Below are 23769 nucleotides of genomic sequence, written 5' to 3'. Positions count from 1 at the left end.
TTTTCCATTTAAACAGTTCCATTTGTAACACAAAACCAGTTCTGTAAGTAATTTCATTTTTACATAAATAGTTCCACAAAACAATTCATGAATCACCGATTAATAAAGCATATATGCATACACAAAACTGCATCTTGATTCTAGGTAGAAATAAATTTCTTCATTTAAACAGTTCCATTTTTAACCCAATTACAGCAAACAGTTCCTAGGTCATTACTATGAATAAACTCAAAATTGTCCCATATCAATGAAATCTCTATTGTTCATTTCATTTCTTAAGTCCCAAAATTCAAATGATAAATTCTGGTACGAGCCTTCCAAATATGAAGAAATCCATAACCAAAATCTTTTTGTAGTTTTATCTCATTTTAAGTTCAAAAAGTTCAAACAAGAAATAAATTCTGGTATCAGGCTTTCACTTCCAAATATGAAGAGACGTTTTACAACCAAAACTTTTTGCAGTTAACAATTTTTGTTAAAACAAGCATCTCTGCAACTTTTGTTCTCACAGACCGACCTTTTTAGGTACAGTAGTATTCTAAACTGTAACGTTTTTTGATGTTAGCTCAGGTTTTTCTGTGTTGCGTTGATTTTCCACGGATCTCAGCTGCGGATGCCTTGTGCTGGTTCTCGAGTCCGCCATTCTTAGCTTCTTAGCGGCTTCTGGAGCTTTTGAAAACTGCTCAGACTGACTACTTTGCAGTCTACTAGGACACTTCCTTCCGTGTCTCAGGTTCTTTCAACCATATACATTAAGAATAGACTCACACTTAACATTTACACTTTACAGACTCACATATAACATTTTTGCCTTGCAAAGCATTTAGACTCACATTCAACATTTTACAAACTCACATATAACGTATTAACATCTACTTATTTATACTCCTTAAGGAAACTATAGAACTACTTTAGCAAATATATTTCTTATTACTTCTTATATACTTATCATATTTCTTATTTAAACTTACATTTACAATTAGTATCTTTACTTCTTATAAGCTTAAAGGAACTCTATACATCTACTTATTTATACTCCTTAAAGAAACTATAGAACTACTTTAGCATATTTTTAACTTAGCAAACACCTAAAGATTTCTTAACAGATCTAACAAGAGAATTTTTACAAACTTACATATCTTATTTTCATCTTTTTCTATTTCTTACTCTTAATTATTGTCACTATCTCTATTAGAAAGATCCTCTTAACTAGACAGGAAGTACATACATCATTTCTAAAGTTTAAAGTTTATAGTCAGCTTTGTTATAAAGCACTGGGATTTAGTGAGTGTTGTTGTTATGGAATTGTGATAGTTGTTGCTAGGGGACTATAACCTTCCCGGGATGACACCACACTCCAAAGTTGCCAGTTCTCTCAGCCGTTCCGTTCCAGACTGGCAGAGATGCACTGTCAGTGGTAAATGGTTTTTAACTAGAGGCTGTCCCTTCACCCAAATTCATAATAGTTCCCCTAAGTGCTTCAATTCAGACAAACGTTTCTATTACAGTAGAATTTTTGGTTTGTTCTACGGAAAAACTTCACTTCATACTGAGGGTGAAATTACCGTATTTAGCTGCTGTAAGGTCTTTGCCAAATACCGCACAGCTATTAGGTGATATAAAGTATTTTTCCAAAGGAGCTAGTAAAGCCAAAAAAACGGCACAGCTCCGAAATCTATTTCCTCACTGTTTGCATTAACCAGTGACAAAACCTCAGAAACACTAATTGAGCCACTTTCATTCTGGTTCCTTTATAGGAACATCATTGGAGCTGACCTTTCTTAGTTCCACGCTCCTTAGGAAACGCTCCGGTAAACACCGAGCTTCATTCTCCTCTTGTGAAAAAACACAAACATGTCCTCGACCCCATATTAGCACAGGATCGGGACCCTTCCATAATCCGGAGCAGGGATCTTTCCATTTCTCATTACCCTCAGCTAAAGGACCAGGAAGATTGGAGTGAGCTCTAATATGGCCCACAAAGCATGGCAGCTTTCTTTTGTGAATAGTGTCTTGAATTTGTCGAAACATTTTGACTTGATTATTGTTAGTTCCAGTATTTTCACCAAAACTGTTACCATTCAAAGGAGTCAACATAGATGTTCTTTATGACTCAGCACTTTAGCTTTAACTCCTGATATCATTAGCAGCTGTAATATTTAGCATTGATTTCTTACAAGGAACTTTCAGGTGAAGCAACTATTTTTTAAAGACAGATTTTTCTGAAGTTTGTTTCCCATCTATAAAGCAGTCATTTCTTATTTGAATGCCTGTTTCTTATCCCCTTAATTAGGTTTGCAGAGGAATCACTTATTGCAGGCAGTTTCTTCAAAAGGCAAAGAACTTTTTAAATTTCAACATAAGTTTCTTCATATCTAAGACAACATTCAGTGTATAAACTGCTTTCCCTTGTTTTAAGGATTTTAAAGTGGCTTGTTTGCTCTTATAGATAGCTTTTTGTCATCCAACTACCGTAAAAAACTTTGCACAGCTATTAAGGTAAATAAGGCATTTAATCAATGGAGTCCCAAACTGAAGCACCTAGTTCAGTACTTAAACTCTTAGATGATTTTCCTCCTTATTCTTTTAAAAGCTGTTTTTTAAGTTTACCATGAACGTATTTTCGAGCTGACAAACGTGTTTCAGGGCAATGTCGCCATCTTTAGCGGAAAAACTACCTTTCCCAGAATGCATTTCCCTTATATCAGTCCATAATAATATCAGTCCCTTCTATCATTTCCCTTATATCAGTCATTTCCCATAGTTCTTTTTGGGCCTGAGAGTCAACTGGTTCTCTTTTACCAGACTTGCTTACAAATTCTTGCCCGGGAGGTTTGAACAAAGTTTTTTGCTTTTGCAACAGGAGATTTGAACAAGCATTTTACATTTTCAGCTATGGCACGTTGGAAGATTCCTATTCTCTCCTCAACTGGCTTTAACAGGTGTTTCTCCTTCATCAGACACTGGCCCAGGATCAGAACCGCACCTGCCTCATTAGCCGGCATTGAGGCTGGCATTTCTGATAGCAACTTTCCTCAGGGCTTGTATTTGTCTTAGCCAGTCAGTGAAAAACAAGATCATTTACAACAGCTTTTCCATAGCTCTTTCAGAGATTTTCTCCCACTGATTTTATTCTCATTTTGCTTGTTCCTTCCCCCCCCAAATGCAGAGCTTCAGATATCTGTCTGCAGCTCTGTACCTCTGCTAGCTGCCTTTGGAGGTAGGGGCTCCCCCCCCCCCAAATCTACCTCAAATTCTAGCAGCTTTTTCAGGTCATATATTTTCTGGGGAGGAATATGTCCCTTCTCTGTTTCTTCAGAGTCTTTCACCCAGACAGTTCCCAGTTTGGTCTCAATTTATCCCCTCTACCCCAGAAACAGTTTCCGACACTACAGTGGCGCCTTTCCCTGCTACTGAAGGTAGGGGCTTTTTGTCCGTTTCTGTTTTCAGGGTCTGTGTGGTTTGCATACAGACTGAAAATCTAACAAGAGGTTTTTGTCATTTCTAAACTCCCATTATGACAGGTGTTTTGCCTCATCAGGCCTTCACCTGGCCCAGTCCCCCAGTGGGTTGCATTTGTTTGTCTGGGTGCTCAAGGACAGAGCTTATGCCAGAGGCAATCACCCCTCAGGGCTACACTCCCTCATCTCACCGGAAGTCAGTTGAAACAAAGCTTTTCTCAAAAAGATGCTTTCTCGGATAGAAAAGAAAGCTTTACTCCTGGATAGTTGTGTTCTGCCCTGGCTGGGCTCTTTCCCCAGACTGCACTCTGACTCTGCAGCATGACTGCTTCAGACACAGTTCAGCTTTACTGTTTTCCCAGAAAGGTCCTTTCTCTGATAGGAAAGCTTTTTTTTTTTTTGCAGCTGTGGACCTATAAACCCGGGACTTGTAGGAAAGTGGACAACTGTGCCGTTCCCACTGGCTTTAGTTTTGTTTGTTCGTTAGCAATCTTCCCCTGGGTCCTGCACCTTCCTGCGTCAGCTCTGTGCTCCAGGAAGTTTACAACTGCAGGAACCCTAGTATCCCCGAAATGCACTCCAACTCAGAGACGCTGGCCAGTGGCCTCTGGGTTTTTACTCAGAAGTGAGGATACAATGCTAACAGAGTTTGCATTGCTTCAGGGGATCTTTTCATTAGGACGATTAGGAGCACCTTTTCATTCTGAAATGCTCACTCAAAACCCTTGATGCCTCAGTTTGGCTGTAACTGAAAAGCTTGGCTTTTTTGCTTTTCTCAGGTAGTTTCTTGCCCTTTTGGGCTTTCTGTAGCTCTTTACCCACACTCTCCCAAGCGTTTCCCTCAGGGTACTTCAGGGTACTCTGACCGTCTTTTACTAGCTTGAAGAGAGCTTAGAAGAGAGGTTTTTAGGAACTTGTCCCTGCCTCCTCCAGCATTGCAGGGAGGATTTTTAAAGCTTGAAAGAGAGCTTAGGTTTTGCTGTCTTAAGAGGTTTGTTGTTTTCCCTTAGAGCTAATCATAGGTGGTCCCCATATTAATCTTCAGGTGATCCTAATTTTTGTCCTTCTGAGAGAGTGAGTTCTGAAAGGCTTTAGTTTTTAAGTTTAAGAGAGCTTTTGAGAAAGATTAAGGCTTTTAAGAGAGATTTTTTTCCCCAAAATTTTCCAAGAAAAGCTTCATAGTTTAAGAGAAAGATTTTTTTCCCCCAGGAGAAAGACCAACTTTTCCCAAAACTTCCCAACTTTAAACTCTGACTTCTTACACCCCCATTATTGCCTCAGGGAGAAAACACTTTCTCCTGCCGCTTGGACTTTGCATTTCAGCTGTCCCCAGGTCAAAACCTTCCATAGGAAACTTTTTCTTCCCCATAAGCTCAGAGAAGAGCTTTTTTACTACCCATAAAGCCCAAAGATTTTTTTCCCCAGTTTGCATTCAGAGCCCCCAAAGTTAGAAAATTGAAGAGTTTTTCTGTCTAGTTGCCTTACTTATTTTTTCCTACATGATCTTACACTAAGTTTTTCCTACCCTATATCACTACCCTATACCTTATACTTATTTTTCACAGATAGAAATTGAGAAAGGGATACAAGATAGAAAATTTTGACAGAAGAGAATTTCGCTGCAGCATCAGACATCCTTCCAGTCTGCTTTCCTTTTCTCTCAAGAATAAAACCCCTGCCTCTCAATATATATAAAATATATATATATATATTTTCCATAACACCGGCATGCCTTATCCACTGGCAGGGCTGAACTCAGCACTTTCGCCAAAAACTCTGTAATAAAACTATTATTTTCCTTTATTTTTAGTCCCTATTACTTTGTCTTTAGTCCCTGTTCATTTGTCATTAGTCCCCCCTTTTTTTAGTCCACCCTTTTTTTCTTTAGTCCCTTTTTTTTCTTTAGTCCCTGTTCATGGCGCCATTCTGTGGGGCGTTTACCCAACCACCCCCACAGTTCCCCAGAGTTTTCTTGAGTGCGAGCAGCAGGAAATATTAGATAGAAGGATTTATTGTGGAGAATCTTGTGGAGATAAACAGATAGAAAATAAAGGATAGCCTCAAGAGGGCCTGGAACCTATTCAAATGGGCCCTGACTGTCTCTGCCCCAGGGTTTTTATAGAGACGCCAAAGGGTGGAGCAAAAGACCTCCTCCCCCAGCACAGCCAAGTGCAGACCATCCCAGATACCTGCACTTAGGCCCGTGGTCTAGTCATCCTCTATGCGGACCTGCTGGGTAAAGCCACGAGGAACCCGAGAACGGGCTCCCACAGGCATCCACATGGAAAGTTTTATTATTAAAGGGGGAGGGGAGATGGAAGACAAAAAAAAGGGATAGAGAGAGAAAGAAAGGGAAAGAGAGAGAAAAGGAAAGGGAAGGTGTACCTAGCCTCATAAAGAGAGGGAAAGAGGAAGAAGAAAGAGGGGAAGGGATTTTTCCTCTTAAAGGGGACTTTATATAAGATGATGTCAGGACACTAGGCAGGTCCCCAAGGGTTGGGCCTGAATGTCAACATTCCTCCGTTTTTGATTAGTATAAAAAGGTGAGTTATGGATAGCAAGTGGGGGGGGGGCGTTGAGGGCACCAAATTCTCATGACTACGTCCTGCTGAATTTGGGACAAAGTGGGGAAGGGGAAGTTGGTAGCCATGCACAGTGGAAGCTGTGAGTGAAGAAACATTTATTTAGCTGACATCCTGGAGACCCTTTGAGGAAGTTGAGAATGCAGGTTGGTAGGAAAAAAAATAGATTGTTATCATTGGCCTCTTGAGTGGGGCTAGTCATGGGAAAAGTGACAATTGCCAGAAAGAATGGGACAGAGAAGTGCCTTGGTTGTACAGAAGAGGCAAGTGTGGATGAGCCAGGTGAAAGAGCAGATATGCCCTTGAGTCTGGAGTGGTGGTATCAGTAATGATGTTCCAGGAGCTTGGGAAAGTGGCACATCAAATCAGAAGCACAGGTATCATCACATCTGCTGTTTCTCTGGTGACAGGAAATACCTTCATTTCTACTGTAAAAGTGTCAACAATTTAGGAGATAATGGAGTTTTTATGAGTGGGCATATGGATGAAGTTAACCTGCCAATATTCACCTGGTTGGTGTCCTCAGTTGGTGCACTGGCTGGTGGTATATCTGGAGGTTCTTTGAGGGTCTGGCCTTGGCATGAGTCTGGTAAGAGGGGTGGATTTGTGCAGGGACCTGTAAGTGTCTGTAAAACAACTGAAACAGATTTATATCTTGGTGTCATAGCAAAAGCTATGGCTTTGGAGTAAAAGGCATGAACATTTTCTAGGGCCTGGTTTCAGCCCAATGAAACACATCTTTAAATCTACAACCAAAGAAAATTTACTGAATGGAAGTGGTTGAGTAAGTGACGAAGGAAGAGGGAGGCTTCCCTATCCTCTCCAATGCTAACCTGTATCTAAAAGCTGGGATTGGTAAAATCCATAGAAATTTAAGGACTTCTAAAAACTGTCATCAGTGCTCTGTCAGTTTATTAAAACTGCAATTATCAAAGTTAAAATTTTGAACCTCTGAAGTTACATCTGAGACCAGTTTTATCCTGTACCATGGAGTCTGTGAATGATACATACCTGCCTGTACTTTTGATAGGAAACTTATTAATGAACTACCAAGGTGCTTGTAGTCTCCATGGGGTTGGGGAGAGCTGTAAGATTGGCAAACCCTGGTCATCAAACACCATCAGATCTGAGAAGGATGAGTAAGTGAACAGAACTGAGACAAATTTTTCCAGCTACATAGGCAGTCCCAAGTTTCTCTTAAATGAGAAGGAGAGTGTCCCATTCACCTCTGTGACAGGAATTAGCAAGGGACCTGAGGAAGAGGTTAAAATAGTGGGAAGCTTCCAAGTCCAGCAGAAGGTCAATGGACTTACAGCTACCTGCAACACCACCCCAGGCTAGGAGTGGGAGTCATCAAGTCTAGGCTCTGTCAGTCCTCTGTCAGGCTTAGGAGCTCAAATGCCTGGAGAGTCAGATGCCAGTGTTGGTGAGGCTGGAACTCCTTGGCGTGGGATTGAGGATAAGCCCACACAAGGCATTCTGATCTCCAGTGTCCAGGCTGTTGGCAGACAGGGTATGGCCTTTTGGGTGGCTGAGTGTCAAGGCAATACCGTGACTAGTGGCCTCAGGCTGCATTTGATGCAGGCTCTTGACAGAGTTGATGTGGGCTTGAAAGGACCAAGCAGATGCCATAACAGGATGCTCAGTCTTCTCTCAGAGATCAGACCTCAATTTCAGTTTCCTGAGACTTGAGCAAGCGGTTTCTGGGAGGGCCATGAACAAAAGACATAGTCTTTGCATGTACCTGTACTCTGACTGCTCAAGGTTCAGCCAGTTGTCTACTGTCTGGGACCCCTCACCAACTTAGGGCTCTGTGCATGGGTCAATGTGAACTTGCAAGGCCAGCCAGCCTCTATGGCAATTCAAGGACAGAGCCTGAGACTTGTCCAGGCCTGCCTCAAAATGATAACTGTAACCTCGAACCAGTAAATTCAAAGGTTACATACCCTCACCTAATCATATGATGCTAAGGCTTGTACCACCCTGCTTTCGGTTTTTCCCTGTAAAAAGTCCTTACCCTGAGAACTCAGGGCTGTCCTCCTCCTCCCTCTGCATCAGAGTGTTGGACACCGATCCTGGCTTGCTTGTTATCAAAAAACTGCTATGTGGTGGTCTTGCTCGGGGGGGGGGGGGGGGGGGGGGGGGGGTCTCGCCACACGGGCAACAACAGGCTGAGCTCCAGCAGAATGGAGCCTCCTGGTCGACTTTCCTTGTTCCCCTTGGGGCAGGAGCAGTAACCTCAGGGCAGCTGCCAAGACATGGGCTTGGGGCATAGCCTTCTGTTGCAGCTGGGCCCATTGGGAAGGCCTGTTTCTTTTTGGGTGTGGAAAAAAAAAACAAAACATTTTCACCAATTCTTGTATGGGGATTGGGGACCCTCCTCAGCCTGTTTAAAGATTACCAATATGTAAGTAAAAGTGTGGTTAGGCATAAATTGGTCTTTGTTAGCTTGAATAGACCTTAGATAAGGAGAGACATTTTTGTAAACCTGTTGAGACAAGTTTGAACTAGGAACATAAGTTAAAATGTATGAACTTGTTTGGAATTTTTATGCCCATAGTCTTAGTAATTGGACACGTAGGGAAAACTCAAGCTGTATTCTTATTTTATAAAAAGGAAATACAAGTTTTAGATACATTAGTATTACCAATCAATATTTAAATCCAAATAGTAGAAAAGCAGGTAATGGGTATCTAGGCTCATAACTTTGAGTTCTAGCAAAATTACAGATTTGGGATAAAAGGTATGTACTTTTTTTGTTGTTGTTTAGAGATAACTGGTGTTCCAAGAGGCAGCAGAACAGAAGAAGGGGCCATGCACATGTGTGATGCCCCTGCCCATGCTTGAGCCATGGACAGGAAGTGACATTTTGCTGCCCTTAGTAAAGATTGCCTATGGCAATGAGGCCATATTACCTGTCTGTCTTTGACACTAGTCAAGATGGCACCTGGCAAGGTAATCACCCTCTGGCGCCTGGCCACCTGGTCACATTTTTTTTCTAATCCTAGCAAAGATGGCTGGCAGGCATGTGGCTGATTAAAAATGGATTGCAATCCAAAATGGAATCATGTTATATCTGCCACCCCTTCTGCTAGGCAGCTAGCAGGGATTGGGACCCCCCAAATGCCTGAGGGTCCCCACATCCCATTGCACCAGATCCTGGCCTGCCTGTCATCCCAGGGTGGGGCTCAGGGCCACGAGCCACCATTGGCCCATGTGCCACTGGCCACCTGGAGAGCCCCAGCTCATGTGCCCCCTGTGGACTCCCATATCAAGTTGGGGCACTCAGGGGCCCTGGGCCTCAGCCTCAGCCCAACCTTGCCCTGGTCAGCTGGAGACCAGTCAGGCTAGAGGGACAGGTAGTTGCAAGAAAATGTCGGCCCTGGGCTCAGAGGAGGAGGATATCTGCCACAGGTGCAAGAGACGGATGAGGTCCTGGCAACAGAGTTAAGTGAGAGAGAAAGGAAGAGTCAAGAAATGAAGTTACAGACAAGGAGAATAATAAGAGGTAAGGGACAGGCAAAGAGAATGAGTTATGCCTGGCGGGCAATTTTGAAGGGTGCACATGCCACAGAAAGGGACCTGGTGACAGGTGATGATATAACTGCTTTGGCAGAGGCTAGAGGAGCATGAGGGAGCAGGAGAAAAGAAAGGAATCCAGCAGGCTAGAGTTGGGATAGGAGAGTGAACAGGACATGGATCACTGGCAGAAGTTGTAAAGATAGGGGTAATTAGAGGTTTGATGGTAGGCTCATTTTTCATGAATGAAGTAGAAAAGATCCAACTCTGGCATCCCAGGGGTTCTGTGAGGACCAATAATGGCATAGACTGACCAGTGGATTGTCATCCAAAGGTCCAGGGGCCGTGGGGTAAATGGGGGCAAGCTTTCCTGTTAGTCATTATGTGGGAACAGATGTCTAAGGGCTGAGCCCGAGACAAGCAGCCACCCAGTACGAAGGCTTTGGGGTGGGCCAAAAGGTGAGAAACTCTGGTTGAGATGAGTCGAATCCTCACTCGTGGAAAATGGCCAGGAGGGAGGGGCTTTCTGATAGGATCAAGGGTCCCAACTCCTCAACTGCACAGGTGCAGAACCAGGGGTTATGAGTTGGCCATTCCAATATCCACCCTGTCTATAATCTGCTGGAGCATGTGAAGTGGCATGTCAGGTAGATGCGAAGCTGCAGGATCTCCATGACAAAGGGCTTTGGAATATTCCTTTACACTGTGTGAATATATGTTGCCATGACTGGTTTAATGAGGAAGTTGACTGGCCAATAGCTGGGCAGGATAAGGTCAGGTGGGAGAGCCAGACTAAGGACACTGGGAAGAAGAAGGGTGGAATCAGAAGAGCCACCAGCCAGACACAGGGAGGAAACAGGATGTGCAAGATGAAAGAGAGCTAATGCAATGTAGCAGAATGCAGATTAATATAAATGGGTTAATTTAAGTTGTCAGAGTTAGCTAGTAAGAAGACTGAGCTAATGGTTGAGTTTTTATAATTAATAATAAGTCTCTTTTTGGTTATTTGGGAGCAGATGCCAGGACAGGAAAACTCCACCTATATATGGCAACTGAATGTCTAGCACCTACATCTACATAAAACCTGAGAAAACTTCAAAAAATTTCTAAATACAGAAAAACAGAGACAAACATGACTTCCTAGTCTTGTGTCTCTCATTCAGGCTGTATTACTGAGACATGTCTCCAAGCAATTGCTTGCAGGAGGAGGCAGCCACCAGCCACCATACACTACCACCATGCACACAGGCAATGACTGACATAGCAGTTTAAGATTCATCTGATGTGATCAAAAAACATACAGATGCTCAGTAAAGATAGAACTAGACGGAAAAGACTCTAAACAGGTTACAGTATGTTTAAAAATATTCATATGCTTGGGATAGAAAAGAGAAAGGGTAGAGACAGGCATAAATTAAAATAATAGTTTAAAAATAATAAAGTCCTTATAAAAATAATACAGTAACTTAAAAAATATATAAGCCACATAAAGATAGGAGATACACAGAGAGTCTAGATTCTGTATGATGTTGAATTGTCTGTAGATTTTTTGATTGCTAATAAAGGAACAATAGCTGCTAAGACACATTGTATTATGAAACTGCTAAATTAAATCAACCTATAAAAGATATGTTACTTTGGAGAAGAGGTTATGCTTTTATTTCCACAAGAAATGAGAGGCTGTGGATTCATTCCAGGGTTATATGGATCAGCTTTGATCAGGGAAGACTCCTGAAATCCTGGCTACAGACATAAAGAAATAAATCTAGAAAAACTACAAAACATGTAATTTATATTTTACCTGCTCAAACACAAAACAGAAAATAATTTTTAACTGACTTGTACACACCACATATTCCATACTTGTGATGTATGTTACCTTTAAAAAGTTTATGTTGGCCGGGCGGTGGTGGCGCACGCTTTTAATCCCAGCACTCGGGAGGCAGAGCCAGGCGGATCTCTGTGAGTTCGAGGCCAGCCTGGGCTACCAAGTGAGTTCCAGGAGAGGCGCAAAGCTACACAGAGAAACCCTGTCTCAAAAAAAAAACCAAAAAAAAAATAAAAATAAAAATAAAAATAAAAAAAAATAAAAAATAAAAAGTTTATGTATTTTCCAAACAAGGAGACCCAAACACCAATTAGAATGGATGGCTCAGGTGATCCAACATCTCAAAATGCCTCTGTTACAGTTTGTGAGTTTTGCATCCAAAATCACTTCAGGGTTGCTGACTGAGATGATCCAGCCTCAGAGACCACTCCAACCAAGACTTAGCCATTATCCTGCATTTTCTCAAGGTTCCCCCAAACATACCTGCACCCACAAACAACAGAAAGCAGTCTAGAGAAAGCAATGCTCACATTCCCTAAAGATGTGTTATGGATGTTTGTTATCATTTAAAGTGGGTTGGTTACAAATTGATATTGGTCATAGTAAAAAAAAAAGGGGGGATAAACAATAGTTAAATTCAAAGATATCTTTCTTAGGGAAAAAAAGAGGGATATGATATAGGAAGATAGGGAAAAGGGGTAGATTATTGAATCTACTTTAATCCACAAAACAACGATTAATCTCAAAATGTTTTACATTGGTATGAATTTTAGTATATTGATACAAATTAAAGTTAATTTTGTATTAACTTTACAATAAAACCTTCCTTTTTAATTAGATGAGAAGAGGGAAATGCTGTGGAAAAAGACTTCTGTACACTGTGAAGACATGTTACTCTCATTGTTAATAAAAAGCTCATTGGCAGATGACTAGGCAGGATTTTGGGGGCAGAGAGAATGCTGGGAAGAAGAGTGGAGTCTCACAGTCACCAGTCAGATGCAGAGGGAAGCAAGATGAATGTGTCTTGTTGAAAGAAGTTACCATTATGTGGCAGAAAGTAGACAAAAAATATGGGTTAATTTAAAATATAAGAGTTAGCTAGTAAGAAGCCTGAGCTGTTGGCCGAATATTTATAATTAATAAATAGTCTCTGAATGGTTATTTGGAAACTGCTGCCAGGACACAGAAAAACTTGGTCTAAACAGGTAACAACAGGATACTCAAAAGGAGTCCCAGAGAGGGCTCGGTATTGATTATGTAGCAGAAACCAGAGGCCTCAAGCAGACCAATGACTCTTTGCAATGAACACTTCCAAGTAAAGATATATGGACAAAAGGATATACTGTTTGACTCATTACATCACATTACAGCTTCTATGGTGAGATTTTCTTTTCTTTTTTTTCCCTTTTTCTTTTCTTTTTTTCCTTCTCTTAAATTTTATTTCTTTTTTTTGTGGACAGGGTGCAAGGACAGAAGGTTGATACAAAGGGATGGGATCAAGATGTATGATGTGAAAGACACAAAGAATAAATAAAAATAAAGATAAAAAAATCTAGAATCACACCAATCTTAATAGAAAGCATGTGTATGTATCAGCATGTATTAGCATCAAGCAATGCTTTTTCAGAATTGTTTTGAAGCATAAATAATAGGTTTACAAAAACTATACATTGGATTACCTTCACCTAGGGTTACGGACATGCTAGGCCAATATCACCAGCCACTCTTAATTTTGATAGGGCATCTCTTTAAGTTGCCAGAGAAACTTCAATTTTGTGGTCCTCCTGCCTCAGCCTTCTACATAGCAAGAATTAGACACATGTACCACCATGATTAGTTTTAAAAATCAAATATTATTTTACAGCATAAATTCTCTTGACTTAATGAAGTGATGGTTTTGTTATGGTATTTCCATACATGCTTTGTTTTGGATGATCCATCTCCCTCACTTCTCTTCCCACCTCCTGTGCTGCTTGCATGCTTCCACCTACAATAGCCCCTTTTAAATTCCATGCCATATATGTTCCATTACAGTCTCCCTATTCCTTCCTGAAATCTCTTTTCCACTTGCAAGATCTGCTATGTTGTTTCATAGCATGTACCTACACTCACAATCACATAACCAAATGTATGTAGACAAACAAGATAGGATTTAAATATGAATTAGAACATGTGATACATATCTTTGTAAGCCTAGATTTCTTCAATTAATGTAGCAATTCTCACATTCATTCATTTTTCTCCTAATTTCATGTTTTTTTTCCAAGCTGAATAAACCTTTATTGTGTATATGTACCAGAAAATAATTGTTTATTTGGTCTTGACTTAAAGTTGGTAAGTGGTTCCTATTGAGAATACTAACCATTTCTTTGAGCTTTTTCCATTTGGTGGAGTACAGAATTTTAAAGTATGTCCTTGATTCTCTGAATTTCCTTGGTGCCTGTTGTTATGTCTCCCTTTTTGTTTTTGACTTTGTTAATTTAGATATTCTTTTTTTTGTTTTGTTTTTTTGAGAAAGTGTTTCTCTGTGTAGCTTTATACCTTTCCTGGAACTCACTCTGTAGCCCAGGCTGGCCTTGAACTCACAGAGATCCGCCTGCCTCTGCCTCCTGAGTGTTGGGATTAAAGGCATTTGCCACCACCACCCAGCTAATTCATATCTTCTTTATTAGCCTTTTTGTTATTTTGGATAAGAGTTTGTCAGTCTCAAAGAAGCAACTCTTTGTTTCACTGATTTTTTGAATTGTTTTTGTTTCTGTTGTCTCTATTTTACTTCATTTATTCATGAGGTTTATTGTTTCTTGCCAACTACTCCCTTTGATTGTGAGGGGTTTTTGTTTGTTTGTTTTCTGTTTGTTTTTGTTTTTGTTGTTATAGAGCTTTCAGGAGTGCTGATAATTTGCTAGTATAAAATCTCTTCAATTTTTTTATGTAGGTATTTAGTGCTGTGAACTTGTCTATTAGAACTGCCTTCATTTTGTCCCATAAGTTTTGGCATGTAGTGTATTCATTTTAACTCAATGCTAGAAAAGCTTCAATTTTTTTTCTTATTGCGGAATTACCTTAACTATGGAAAGATACATTACATTTTTTTATTTTGTGAAACGTTATTTTAAATAGGCACAAATGTGTTACATTTGCTCATGCTACATTTGTTTAATGATGTAAATATGTGTTATATTTGTTTATGCTATCTTTGTTAATTTAGGTAAAGATGTGTTGCTGTTTCACCTTGCCTCACTAAGGCACCTGATTGGTTTAATAAAAAACTTAGCTAACAGCCAATAAGTAGGCAGTAGAGGGATGGGTGGGTGAAGCATAAACCTAATTAATCTTATCAATAAGAACCAGAAACCAGATATCAGGCTAATACCTGAAAGACTAGGGAAGCAGGGGAGCAGCCCCAGTTGCTTCCTTCCTCTTCCCTTCCTCTTTGTCCAAAAGGGCAAAGTTCCTGTCTCAGCCCCACCTTACCACTTCCTATACCTCTATCTACAGTCCTCCAAACCTCTATGGTTAATTAGTGGCTAGCTCTGCCCTCTGACTCCAATCAAACTTCATTTGTCAGAACACAAACAAAATATCACACAGCAGGTGGGACTGAAATGCAGGGAGAATAATTAGGAGGAATCTCATTGAGGGAGAAGAAAATGAGAAAGAATGAGAGGGAGACACCCAGGGCCAGCCAGCTTGGCATCCATCAGACAGCTAGATAAGGATTAGGACATACAGAATGAAAGATAAAATGCCCTGAGGCAAAATGTAGATAAAAAGAATCAGGATAATAAAAATTATAAGAGCTAGTGGGACAAACATAAGATAAGGCCAAGCATTCATAAGTAATACTAAGTCTCCATGTCATGATTTGGGAGCTCGTTGGTGGCCCAAAAGTCTGCCATACCTTGATTCATTTTTCATTCTGCAGTGAGCTCTTAGGTTTCTAGGAGTTTGTAAGCTTTCTGTTGTTTCTGCTGTTGTTGATAAAAAACTTTATTCCATGGAGTTCTGATAGGATTCAAGGAGTTATTTCAAATTTCTTGTATCTATTCGGGCTTGCTTTATGTCCATGTATGCTGCTAAATTTGGAGACACCAAGAGGTACTGAAAATAAGATATTCTTTTATGCTTGGGTGAAACGTTCTGCATACATCTGGTAGGTCCATTTGGCTTCTTATGTCAGCTAAATCCAGAAAATTTCCATTTTCTCTGTTTAGTTTTGTGTTCTTCTGGATGATCCATGTATACAGAGGTCTCTGACTATAAGTTGGAAGGTCAATATGTGATTTAATCTATAGTAGTGTTTCTTTTATGAAATTGGGTGCCCTTGTGTTTGGTGCATAGATATTAATAATTGCAGCGTCATTTTCCCCCTTTCATCAGTATGTAGTATCCTTCCCTATCTCTTATCAGTTTTTGAGTTGAAGTCAGTTCTTCTCAGATATTAGAATGACTGCACCAGCTTGTTTCTTAGGTACATTTCCTTGGAATATCTTTTTCCATCCCTTTACCATGAGGTGATGTCTATCCTGATATTAAGGTGTATTTCTTGGATGCAGCAGAAGGATGGATACTGTTTTCAGATCTATACTGTTAGTCTGTCTTTTTATTGGGAAATGGAGATCGCTGATGTTGAGAAATGTCAATGAGAAGTTGTTTGTGGTTTCTTGGTTTTTTTTTTTTTTTGCTCTCTCTCCCAGGGTGTGTGTGTGTGTGTGTGTGTGTGTGTGTGTGTGTGTGTGTGTGTGTGTGTGTGTGTATGCATGCTGGTCTGGGATAATTTATTCCTGTGTTTTTCCTGGGTGTAGTTAAAGTGTTTAGATTTGAGTTTTGCTTATATTGTTTTCTGTAGGGCTGGATATGTAGAAATTTGATTAAATTTGGCTGAATACATTTGATTTCTTTTTATCACAGAATGTCTTATTTTTCCTATTCCTTGTGGTTGAAATTTTGCTTTGTATAGTAACCTTGGCTCGCATTTGTGGTCTCTTAGAGTATGTAGAACATCTGTTCAAGCCTTTCTGGCTTTTGGAGTACCCATTGAGAGGTCAAGGATTATTCTAATATGTCTGCTTTTATGTGTTACTTGGTATTTCCCCTTGTTGATTTTAATATTCTTTCTTCATTCTGTACATTTAGTTTTTTGATTATTTGCTTAGGGGAATTTCTTTTCTGGTCTAGTTTTTGTTATTCTGTATGCTTCTTGTACCATGATAAGCATCTTCTTCTTTAGGTTAGAGATATTTTATCCTATAATTTTGTTGAAAATGTTTCCTATGCCTTTGACCTGGTTTTCTTCTCTCTTTCCTTTATTCCTATTATTCTTAGATTTACTCTAATCATAGTGTCCCAGAATTCCTGGATGTTTTGTACCAGGATTATTTTAGATTTAACATTTTATTTGACCTAGATATCATTTCTTCCATTATGTCTTCAATGCCTGAGAGTCTCTCTCTTGTATTCTGTGAGTGAGGCTTGCCTCTGAAGTTCCTAGTTCAGTTCCTAAGTATTTGATTTAAAGATTTTCCGTATTTTTTTGTTTTCCTTATTGATCCTATTTCTACTTTTAGGTCTTGAACTGTTTTATTCATTTCTTTCCACTGTTTGTTTATGTTTTCATGGATTTCTTTAAGGTATTTATTTGTTTCCTTTTTAAGAACCTCTACTATAACCATTAAAGTTATTTTAAGTTCCTTTTCTTGTGTTTCTGCTATATTGCAATATTCAAGGCCTACTCTAATAGGGTTGATGGACTCTAATGGAGACATATTGTCCTGCATGATATTGAATACATTTTTAGGCTGGCATCTAGGCATCTGGGATTGGGAAGATTTTAATTCTAGGTGCTGATATCTGACCTTATCTTTGTTGGGTGGGTTTTTGTTCCTTGGTTCCTGTTGCCTTCTCTGGTTCTTAGGATAGTGTCATGACTGTGGGTTGCCTGACTGGAAATTCTTCTTGGATCCTGATTGTTGAGGCCATTGCAGGTTCCAGGTAAAATATGTTACTAGATATTGGGAGCTAACACATGTTGGTGGGGATTTGCTATGATTGGGGACCTGAGGTGGTCCACAGATGGGAGGAAATCGGGGTGTTCTACCAGGATCTGCTTAGTAACCTCAGAATGGGAGCAGAAAGTGAGGAGAGCACAAAGTACAAGTTTTGAGACAGAGCTGGGGATGATTATGGGGGATTTGACTTGGAGAACAAGAGGGATAGGTGGAGATCTGCACTTTGCCAACCTGCTTCCTTGGCTGGAGTAGCTGGTCAGTTCCCAGTAAGTGCCTGCTGGAGTTGTGGGCTGTGTTGTTGTCCAGAATTCTCCCAGGTACTATTATGAACTAATAATTTTGGGTTCCCATTATCTGCCCAATCCCTGTCATCTATCCATTAGTCCTTTGAATGGGATAAGTTTCTCTCTCCCATATTCAGTTATGCACTGAACTGACAGGAAAAAGGTTCCAATCATGATTCATGTTCATATCTGTGCTGTTACTTCATTTGGCTCAGATGCATTTTGACTTTACTTAAAGTCCCTCACAAATGAACTTATAGCCTGAGGATATTTCTGTTCCAGCTACTTATTTTTTCTTTCAAGTTTCCAGTTTCCAGAGTATTCTTATGTTGTGATTGTGCTACTCTTTGAGCTCTTTACATGCCCTGGACAGTTACTTGACTTTCCTGAAGCAGTGTTATTGTTCCTGTTGGTTTGTTCTCTAGGCTGGCACTCTATTCTCACATACTTCTTTTTAAGTTTCATGGCTCATTTTTTATTTCTGAAATTATTTTAAAAGTTCTTTCTTTGAGAATTTAATATGGTATATTTTATCATATCCTTTCCTGTCCCCCAATTCCTCTATACCCTATCCTCTTCCCTACCCATGAAAATTCATATTCTTTCCCTCTCTTAAGATAAAATTAGTCAAACACCAAACAAAAGAAATTAGCCTTCAAAAAGCATGGGGCCCAATTTTTTTTAGGCAACTTCTACTGGGTTATTACACAGAGATTTTACAGGAACAAGGACTGGTCTAATAAGGCCATGAATGATGACTCAGAATTATTTTAGGTGAAGGATAAGTTTTGGAGCACTCATGTATGTTAGTATTGATGAAGGTTCAATGGAAGGCTATAGTGGAATGTACCACAAGCTCAATATATTCAAATCACCATCATGTATATGGCCTTCTACCATGAATAATTGTGTTAATAATGGCCAATCTGTATGATAAGTATGCATAAATCATAGCAAATAAGGGCATCTTTAATGTCTACAAACTTTCTTTCAAAATCCTCTTCTTTGTACTTCAAATAAGGCAGCCTGGGATATTAAGTTTCCCAAAGCATCATATACATATCTGGCCATGAGCAAAGGCAGACAGTAATGATGAACACCAGGAGTTCTTTCCATTAATGTGTAGTGAAGATGTTTTTGTTTTAATGTCTATGTTGAACCCTTAAAGGGATCCAAAATGCTCAGTATAAGCAGAGATGTATGAAGTCAAGATGAGTAGGGAAATTAATTGAAGTCTACCATACAGTGACACCCTATAAAAACAACTCCTGGATGACAAAATCATTTTGTTCCCATTTTTCTGATCAAATGGATGCACAGTTGTTGCATGTCTAGGAGGCATTAACAATCTTGAATTTTCATAATCTTAGGCACTCTGAAAATCCACAGATAGTGTCATGCTTTCTCAATTAGACCAAATCATGTCCATTCATTGTGTTAGGAGACTGAAACACACTAGTATGCCACCACTTTTCACTGAGGTCCACCATGTGTGGTAGTGATATTTGTCATTCGCAACACACAGAAATACCCTTTCTGTATCAGACAGTTATTCTGTCTGATTCCTAGATTGCTGCTGGGAATGTTGAAATGTCACATTTTCAATTGTTGTGGGTAGGGGGCAGAATATAGAATATGCATCCCTTTGGATTAATGCACCTGCATTAACTAAATTATGGATGTATTGTTTCCACTTAAGGGTATTGTGTAGCTATGCCTATCATCTTGGCTCTGAGGCCTATGACCTGATTCAAAGGCCAATTAAGGCCCAGCTAGTTAGTGACTAAGTCTCTGGATAGGCCCGGATCTATTGTCTCAGAGGGGTAAATGTGCCTGCTATTTGAGAAACATATATTTGAAAAAAGCACATAGATAACTATTTAACTATATCAGTGTCCAAAACACACAATTTGTGGTAGCCTTAGCCAAGACTCTAAAGTAGGACTCCAAAGGACCAACAGGCAATGCTTGATGTATAGTCTTGTGACTGCGAAGCTTTACTATAGAGACTTTCACAGTAGCTACCATACCCCAAGAGTAATTGAGTTTTCAGAAAAGGAATAGTTATATGACAATCACACAGCATTTCTAAGACATATAATGTTTTCAAAGTACACATCTCTCCACTGTCCCCACCCTAAATGTGAAGTATATGAGTGTGAAACTTTTGTTTGAAAACCTCATAAGACAATCTTCTAAGATTTCAAATTCTAGGTGTCTGTCCGTGTATTCCCTCCCTCAACCTCAACTCTCCTCCCACTCCCCACCTGAACCTCCTTTTCCCAGTTCCCTTGCCACCAGTCTACCCAAAAAATTTATTCTATTTCCCCCTTTCCGAGAGATCCATGTATCTTCTCTAGTCCCTTCCTCTATACCTATCCTCTCTGGGTATAGAAACTATAACTATATGGTTATCATTTATTTAATGGCTAATATCCACTTATAAGTGAGTACACATCATGTTTATCTTTCTGGGTTTGAGTTATCTCACTCAGGATTATTTTTTTCTAGTTCCATACATTTGTCTGCAAATTTCATGATGTCATTTTTTAACAACTGAGTAATACTTTATTCTGTAACTGTACCACATTTTCTTTTTCTTCTTTTCTTATTAAGAAATTTTTATTCATTTTACATACCAACCACAAATCCCCTTCTCATCCCTCCTCCCACTCTCCACCCCAGCCTTTCCCCCCAAAACACTCCCCCATCCCATCCTTTTCTGTTAAGGGACATCTAGGTTGCTTCCGATTTCTGGCTATTATTAACAGAGCAGCAATGAACATAGTTGGGAAAATGTCCTTGTGGTAGGATGAAGCGTCCTTTGGGTATGTTAAATCACAAAGAGTGATTTAACAGGGTCTTGAGGTAGACTAATTACCAGTTTTCTGAGGAACCATCATATTGATTTCCATAGTAACTGTAACTGTACAAGTTTGCACTCCAACCAGCAATGGAAGAATGTTCTCTTACTCCAAGGGTTCCCTTGCTTCACATCCTCAACAGATAGAGCTGTCAATTGTTTTATTGGTCTTAGCTATTGTGAAAGGTGTAAGATTGAAGCTAAAAGTAGTTTTGATTTACATTTACCTCAGGGATAAGGGTGTTGAACATTTCTTTTGTTGTTATTGGTTTTGTTTTGTTTTCTGTTTTGTTTGTTTGTTTGTTTTTATGAGACAGGGTTTCTCTGTATAACAGCCCTGGCTGTCCTAGAACTAACATTGTAGACCAGGCTAGGCTTGAACTCACAGAAGTCTGCCTGCCTCTGGCTCCCAAGTGTTGGGATTAAAGGCATACACCACCATGACTGGCAATGTGTTTAACATTTCTTTAAGTGATTCTCGGCCATTTGAGTTTAATCTATTGATAATTCACTGTTTAGATATGTCGGCCATTTTAAATTGGATTATTCATTTTTTAATATTTAGTTTTTGACATCTAGCATCTGAGGGGTGGTATGGAAATCTGGTTCAGTGGAAATGTCTTAAAATACATGTAGGTCATTATAATTCATTCTTCAAATAATAAGGGAGAAAGAGTCCCAACTGGACAGCTCTTGTCATGAAATGAAGCTTCCAGTATCTTAACTGGATTATATCCAATTGAGTTGTTGGATAAAGGGGTCTGATGGGAATCCCCAAATAATCCATGCTGTTGCCAAGATAATAGGTCACTCTACCTAAACTGACAGCAAAGACCCTTGCTGAAGACAACACCCACAAAACTCATTGAACATGGAGAAGTCAAGCTGTTAATTGCATAAAAATCTCACCTCTATGTTCTAGTGTCTTTGGTATGGGAAAGTACTCTGTAGGCTACCAGAAGGGAAACATGAACAACCCAGCTACAAACTCTTTGTTCTGCAATGGTGTTCTGCATACATGATAGTCTAGGGTGATGGTGGTATAAACTTGTGGGAGTAACAAATCAATTTGACTTAAAGCCCACTGCATGAGATAGATCCCCTACTCAAGACTTCTTGGGTGACCAAGAACCTGAGACTAAATAGCCCAGGGACCCAGGGTAAAACCAAACATTACTGGCCTTAAAATAAAACAGAAAACAAAACAAAAACAGCAATAAAATGACTCCTAATGACATTCTACTATACCCGTACATCAGTGCTTTGCTTAGCCATCATCAAAGAAGCTTCCTCCTGAAGTAGATGGGAACAAATACAGAGACCCACAGCCAGACATTTACCCTCCCCCCACACACAAACACACACACACACACACACACACACACACACACACACACACACAACCACCATCAAACCCCCAAAATAATAGGAATTAACAATCACTGGTCATTGATATCTCTTAATATCAATGGAATCAACTCACCAATAAAAAGATGCAGGCTAACAGAATGGATATGAAAGCAAAATTCATTATTCTGCTGCATACAAGAAACACACCTCAATGTCAAAGACAAACATTAGCTAAGAGCAAAGAGTTGGGAAAAGATTTTCCAATCAAATGGACCTAAGACAGCTGGTGTAGCTATCCTAATATCTGACAAAATAGACTTCAAACTAAAATTAATCAAAAGAGATGAAGAAGGATATTTCATATTCATCAAAGGAAAAATCCATCAAGAAGAAGGTTCAATTCTGAACATCTATGCCCCAAATACAATGATATCCACATTTGTAAAAGTCACATTACTAAAGCTTAAATCACACATCACACCCCACACATTAATAGTGGGAAACTTCAATACCCCACTCTCACCAATGGACAGGTCTGCCAAACAGAAACTAAACAGAAAAATAAGGAAACTAACAGATGTTATGACTCAAATGGACTTAACAGATATCTACAGAACATTTCACCCAAAAACAAAACAATATACCTTCTTCTCAGCACCTCATGGAACCTTCTCTAAAACTGATCACATGCTTGGTCACAAAACATATTCCAACAGATACAAAAATTTGGAATTACATCCTGTATCTTATCAGGTCACCATGGGTTAAAGTTAAAATACAACAACAACACAAACTACAGAAAGCCTATGAACTCATGGAAACTGAAAAACTCTCAGTTAAATTACCATTGGTTCAAGGAAGAAATTAAAGATTTCCTAGAATTCAGTGCAAATGAATGTACCACATACCCAAGCTTATGGAATACTATGAAAGCAGTGCTAATAGGAAACTTCATAGCACTAAGTTCCTGCATCAAAAATTTGGAGAATCTTACACTATTAACTTAACAGCACACCTGAAAGCTATAGAACAAAAGTAATCAAACTCACCCAGGAGGAATAGATGGTAGGAAATAATCAAACTCAGGGCTGAAATCAATAAAATAGAAACAAAGAGAACCATACAAAGAATCAATGAAACAAGAATTGGTTCTTTGAGAAAATCAACAAGATAGACAACCCTTATTCAAACTAACTAAAAGGCAGAAAGAGAATATCCAAATTAACAAAATCAGAAACAAAAAGGGGGACATAAAACAGACACTGAGGAAATCCAGAGAATCTGTACTCCATGAAATTGGAAAATCTAAAGGAAATGGACAATTTTCTTGATAGGTACCACATACCAAAATTAAATCAAGACCAGATAAATAATTTAAATAGACCTATAATGTAAAGAAATGAAGCAGTCATTAAAAGTCTCCCAATCAAAAGAAGACCAGGGCCAAATGTTTTCCATGCAGAATTCTACCAGACTTTCAAAAAAGGGATGATACCAATACTCCTCAAATTGTTCCACAAAATAGAAACAAAAGGAACATTCCCAAATTCTTTTTATGAGGCTATAGTTTATAAGAAAGAGAATTACAAACCAATTTTCCTTCATGAGCATTGATGCAAAAATACTCAATAAAATACTGGCAAGCTGAATTCAAGGTACATCCAAAAAAATCATGCACCATGATCAAATAGGCTCTATCCAAGAAATACAGGGATGGTTCAACATATCAAAATCTGTCAATGCAATCCACCATATAAACAAAGTGAAAGAATAAGCACACACGATCATCTCATCAGATATAGAAAATTATTTGACAAAATCCCACATCCCTGCATGATGAAGGTCTTGGAGCAATCAGGGATACAAGGAACATA

At 39.4% G+C, this 23769-nt stretch overlaps 1 long non-coding RNA gene across 1 annotated transcript in view; it reads right to left on the bottom strand.

Moving 5' to 3' along the window:
- Positions 1 to 345: 345 nt before the first annotated feature.
- Positions 346 to 23769, bottom strand: part of LOC131899760 (uncharacterized) — a 30067-nt gene continuing 6643 nt past the window's right edge. The window contains exon 2 of the long non-coding RNA XR_009376121.1: positions 346 to 715. This is a non-coding gene — a long non-coding RNA (uncharacterized LOC131899760). The remainder of the gene's footprint in view (positions 716 to 23769) is intronic.

Source organism: Peromyscus eremicus, chromosome X (genome assembly GCF_949786415.1).
Source record: "Peromyscus eremicus chromosome X, PerEre_H2_v1, whole genome shotgun sequence".
Lineage (NCBI taxonomy): Eukaryota > Metazoa > Chordata > Mammalia > Rodentia > Cricetidae > Peromyscus > Peromyscus eremicus.
The sequence above is the reverse complement of the archived record's forward strand: the minus strand, read 5'-3'. Positions and strand labels throughout refer to the sequence as shown.